Below are 5,827 nucleotides of genomic sequence, written 5' to 3'. Positions count from 1 at the left end.
TAGCCATTCATGTGCGCGCACACCTGATTTCTGGGTATTCATGGGATATATGTTCAAATAAGCTAGGCATGTGCAAATTCATATATGCAATTATACACAGCCAACTTTGATAGTCTGGCCAAGTTTGTCCATTGTTGCAATCAAATAGTGAACCTACTTTTGGGCTCTGGCCATCTGATCACCCTGCTTCTGATAGGAAAGGAATTAATTACATAGTTAAAAGGTATTTAATGGAATCAACAGCCACCGTCTCTGTTGAACACGGAACCCAGACTAATGGGTTTATCATGAGAACCTATTTCTAAAGGACATATAGTCCCAGCCCAACGTGGAGAGTTAATTCAGAAAGTTGTTTCTGAGGACTTTGACTCTGAAGCTTTCTGACATCCAGTTCTGAACATATGGAAGGAAAAATGATTATTTTAAAAAGAGGACTTATCAGTTGCTAGAAGAGAGGCGTCTGAGTATAGTGTATTCTATTTTTAAAAGCCACCATGAAACTTACAAGAAATGTGCTAACTTTCGTCTTGATCACTGTAGTTGTATGTTGTATCCCCTCCCACGTTTCCATTGTTTTTTAACACAGTAAGATCATCAGGGCTGGGAACATGTTGTTTTGTGTATTTGTATAGTACCTAGTGCAGTGATGCTCAGACTGCAGCTTGCAAGCCACAAGTGGCTCTTTAATGTGCCTCCTGCGGCTCTTTGCAGCACATGATATTAAAACACTGGATGCTTTTACTCTGTTATTAACCATTTAAGTTATCAACTTGCACTAAGTTATTAACTTATTTGCTGTGAGAATAATATATATACCCTAAATATTTCCCCTGTCATACTGTTTAAATATGAATAGTACTATAGTAAATGAAACAATGAATTAACACTACTGTGGCTCTTTAGGTAATGTTGATTGCTAATTCGGCTCCTGAACCACTGAGGTCCGAGTATCACTGATCTGGTGCAATGTAATGTAATTAGTGGCCATAGGCTTTATTAGAGTGCAAAGTTAATAATAATAATACATCCGACACTAACAAAGCCTATATTAGGTAAATGAGACAAAATCTTTTGGGGCCTGAGTCAACTCCCACTGAAGTCAACAGGAGTCTTTCCAGTGGCTCAGTGGGAGCTGGGTCAGACTCTTGGTGTCCACCCTGGAGCTACCCTGTGTCTGCTCTTAAGTGCTTCTTTTTATCAGCCACACCTGCTGTGACTCTGCAATCTCACGTGATAGAAATAATCAAAAACATTACTGAATGGTCCACTTTTCCCGGCAGTGAGAGGGGGGGTTCACAAGCAGCAAATCTCACTTAGGAAAGAAAAAGGGCTCTCTGATGACAAGGTGTTGATGATAAAACAAAACCAAAAAAATGCTTATGAAACCACGGAGGAAGGAAACCGAAGAATAGAGAAATGCATAAGAAGTTGTAAATGATCAAAACCCAAAGGGCACCCTTGAAACAATGGAAAAACTTCCTTCCTCTTATTCTCCAGGGCTATATGCCATTAACACAATCACACCCATCCAAAGACATCTGAGCCCATTCCAGGTGCCATACCAAATGGGAAGATATAGCTCATGAACTTGTATTTACAGAGTGAATTTCAGATGTTTGCCAACCCTTTGAATAAATGACCCAGGGCTAGGTTTCCTGTAAGTTAATATAAACAAAAGAAAATGAAAATGTCCAAAGTCTGGGGTAAACATGTACAGTGGTTAATCAATTGACACATTTATGCAATCAATGCTACTATGGAGCATTGTATGCATCTGTCTCAAGGAACAAGGAACATACCTAGTAAATGTTTGTTTTAGTTGTCTTAGTTAAACTTTAATTTTATCATCAGAAATATAGCCAAGATCTTATTAGTTTATCAGGGACTTTATTAAAAATAAAGAGTGGGACTGAGCCTGTCAAAAATGGCTAGTGATTTTGGGTGCTTCACTTACCGAGTGCCCAACTTGACACCTTAAAGCATGTTCTGATAACTGGGCCCCTTTAAGGAGTCTCAAACTGGGCACCCACAAATTGAGGCTCTAACAATCGTGAGTTATTTGTGAAAAGTTGGTTTTCCCTTAGCACAGTTTGAGTGGCAGCATATACCACTGCTCCTCCTGGAGGAGCTCCAGAAAAGAATTGTGCCTCCCTTGCTCAGGGGGCTGGGGCTAGAAGGAAAAAGAAGTGACATAGGAGAGAAGAGGTGAGAGAACACCTATTCATATGCCTTCCTCCTCATGCCTAGAGAGCTCTGCTAGCTGGCACACAGCGGATGGAGGCTGTTGTGATAACTGGGCCTACAAATTTACCCTAATTGTGAGTTCAACTGTAAAAAGTGAGTGTAAGTTCATAAGATGTCACTGTAATGTTACACCCCATATTCTTCATAGAAATATGGTTATGATATGAATATGGCATAACTGAGATACACTTCATGCAAAACGGCTCATGTAAGATATCATTGGAAGGTTATGATTTATTGAATGTGATTATCCAATTTGTATGCGTGTATCATTTCTGTATCTAAAAGTTAGGAATATTGACTATGTAACAGTTACAACTGTGTGTGTACGTGGGGGAAACGCCCACCAGACAGTAGGCAATCATCCTGAATGACCCATTAAAGAAGGTCAATAGAACTCTGAAGATACTAATCTTCCCTCCTTCCTGAGAGGTGTCCTGGGATGTAGCTATGACACTACCAGGTCAGGTGGTCCTGTCACCTGATACAAAATACCACCTTGGACACTGCTGGTGCTTTTCCTCTGTAGGGGGATGGGGATCAAACAAAGGTTTCCCGCCTTAGGTAAATCCTTTTTAAGGCTGGGGAGGGGATTAATATGGACTCTCCTCCATTGCCTACCCAAGAAGAGAGACGGATGAAAATACCTGAAGGGACAAAGGAGCTAACTTGAGGGGAAAGGCAAGGGTGAGTCCAGACTGAGATGGGGGTGAGTCTGTAAGAAGAAATAACTGGAACTCTAAGCTACAGAAACTCTGCAACTTGCTTAAAATAACATTTAGGGTGAGAAATTACTTCTTGAAACCAGTCTCTTTAAGATCTTAAGTAGTGTGCGTGTTTTGTTTTATTTGCTCAGTAATCTGCTTTGTTCTGTTTGCTATCCCTTATAATCGCTTCAAATCTGTCTTTTATAGTAAATTTGTTTTATTTTTAAACCCAGTTTGTGCAATTTCTAACTGGGGGGGGCAAGATTGTGCATATCTCTCTTCACATCGAGGGAGAGGGCGAATTTTTATGAGCTTGCGCTGTGCAGATCTTTTTATACAGCACAAGACAGTATTATTTTGGGTTTATTCCCCAAAGGGGGTGTGCACGTGTGTGCTGGGTGAATCCTCTCACAGAGCTGACTTCAATCTGTGTCTGCAGCTGGGCGTGTGTGTGTGCTGCAAGAGGCCGGAGAGTCTAATTCAGAAAAACAGGGAGAGGGAATCCAGGCTGGTGGAGCAGGAGGGGCTCAGTGAAATCCCAGTACATCAGGTGGCACCCCAGAAGGGGGGTGTGTGTCTAACCCATCACAGTCACAATAACCTATAATGACAAATGTTGGTGGGAAAAGGTACAAAAGGGAGACACTGAATTAGTCCAACAAAGAGACCTACTGATACAACTCAAGGACTGTGTTAAGATCATGCTTGGTGAACAAGAAAAGTGTTAAACCAGGTATCAGTGAGCCAAATTGGTATGTCAAAAATTAGGCCTAATTGGTGGACAAAATAACGAGGGGTTGGGCTGTTCCACCCACCATTCCCTGTGTGGGTCCTTAAAGAAAGACACTTTTGGAGCGGAAATTGGAGCAAGTTTCACCATCACCTGGGAGCCCAGGCCTTTGACATCCTCATCCTGAGAGATGTTTTGACCAGACTGGGCTGGAGAGGGATCCAGATGCCACAGCCACCTCTATAGCTCCAGCTGACTCCAAAACCCCTGGGATGAAAGGGGATCACATGTTAACAACAGCAATAACTTCTCCTTTCCCCAAAAGGGCAGTTTATTACCATCTCTGATACCATCTAAAAGACTGTCAAACAAGGGGTGGGGAGTCTCTTCTAAAATCTCTCTCCCGGGAAAGGGCACAAGGGATGCTGTTAAAACGAAAGCTGTATTTACATTACATGTCAAATACTTTAACTGTTTTTCCTTCTTTTCTTTATCTTTAATAAAAAAGTGTAAAGGATTTTTTAATGGTGCGTTTGCCATGGTACCAGCAGGCTGAGGCCCTGAATCTTGTTTAACACTGTTTAATGTTCCACCGTGACTGAGTTATGTTTAGCCCATATATTCCATCTACATTGAATGCAACAGGGGGCAGAACCCTGACTCCACCCCTATTTATCCACCCACTGGGGGAGTATCATGCACGCAAAGCCACAATCTGAAGCAGTCTAATGCAGAGGACTGGAGCTGAGGCCTTCTCTCCCACCCAGCTACATTAGACTGAGCCCCAATCCAACCTAAAGAGATGACTGGTGTTTAGTCCATAACACTTGCAACTTTATATAGTTAGATGGAGGAACAATGCTTGCTATTTTGGAGAAAGGAAAGAGTTTGCAGGAATCACATATTCTGGTGAGAGTACTACAGGTATTTTGTCTTCACCAGTTTTACATTTTTTACTCTTGGGAGAGTTAATTACAAACAATTTAATTAAAATCTCTCTCATTAATGTTCTAGTAGCTTAGCAAGTTTGGGTTAGCTCAGCAGGTTGCAAAGGTTTTATTCTTTCAGTTATCCTCCCATTAAGTCATGCAGCATCAGTACTGTGCTTGTTTATCCTTCCCTGCCCCGGGTATCTAGACAATTTGAAATATCATTAAAGGAAAGATTCAAGGATCTCTCTATTTTTGGGTTGCCACCCTATCCTGCTGAGTGCGGGACTCTCCTTCTCTATACTGTGCCTCATACCTGGTCACAAACTTTGCAGTGTTCCACATTTAATCTTTACAGTGATATCAGTCATGAGGGTAAACCAATTGTACATGGGAGAGTTGTAATGGCAATGGTCAAATCTTGCATTGTGGGTAATGTAGTTCTTCAGGGATGGGCTATACAGTATTTCCTATAGCATATTTTAACAGCAACTTTGTAAGGGTGACCGAGAAAGGAGGGGAAAGGATTGGGAAGGACTGGATAAAAAGAAAAGAAAAAAATCTGTTTGGTTTTAATTCAGAAATTCAGGCCTTATTTATATAGGAAAAAAACTTTGGTGCCTGGAGAACTATTGAAATGATGTCAAAATAATAGGCAAAAGACTGAAAAATGAGAAATTGTATTTTTAGTAGACAGTTCAAAACTCTTTGCTTTTGGATTGTGATTTAACACCCACTTAAATTCAATAAGCAACACTTGTGCAATGTATTGTGGTTTCCATCTTGCACTCTGGAGATGGTTGCACTTCAGTTTAGAAATAACTCCAACAACAGCAAAACATCAATTGCTTCTAAACTGAGCAAATGTGATTCTGAGACCATGAATGTGAAATCTCACATTCCACTTTCACAGGCCTCTTAATGGAGTAGTATCTCTGAAAACTATCCTCTCTGACTTGTATCATCCCTATATGTTGATTAGCTGTAATTGGCATGGTCTTTTCAGCTATCTCTATGCCTCTGGTTTTGAAAGCACTTGTCCCACTGAATACCTAGGCAGCATAGGGATATACCACTTTCCCCCATGTCTTTTATGATAAGAAATTTCAGGATTGCTCCTAGGAATTGCTCATTGTGTTCCAATCTTGGAAAATACCAAAATGTCAACCACAATCTGAAATTATTGCCTTTGCTTGTTTGATTGTTCGATTAATCTA

The sequence above is a fragment of the Terrapene carolina genome, unplaced genomic scaffold (genome assembly GCF_002925995.2).
Source record: "Terrapene carolina triunguis isolate 2854851 unplaced genomic scaffold, T_m_triunguis-2.0 Scaffold69, whole genome shotgun sequence".
In the NCBI taxonomy this organism is placed as follows: domain Eukaryota; kingdom Metazoa; phylum Chordata; order Testudines; family Emydidae; genus Terrapene; species Terrapene triunguis.
This window is presented reverse-complemented; position numbering follows the sequence as displayed.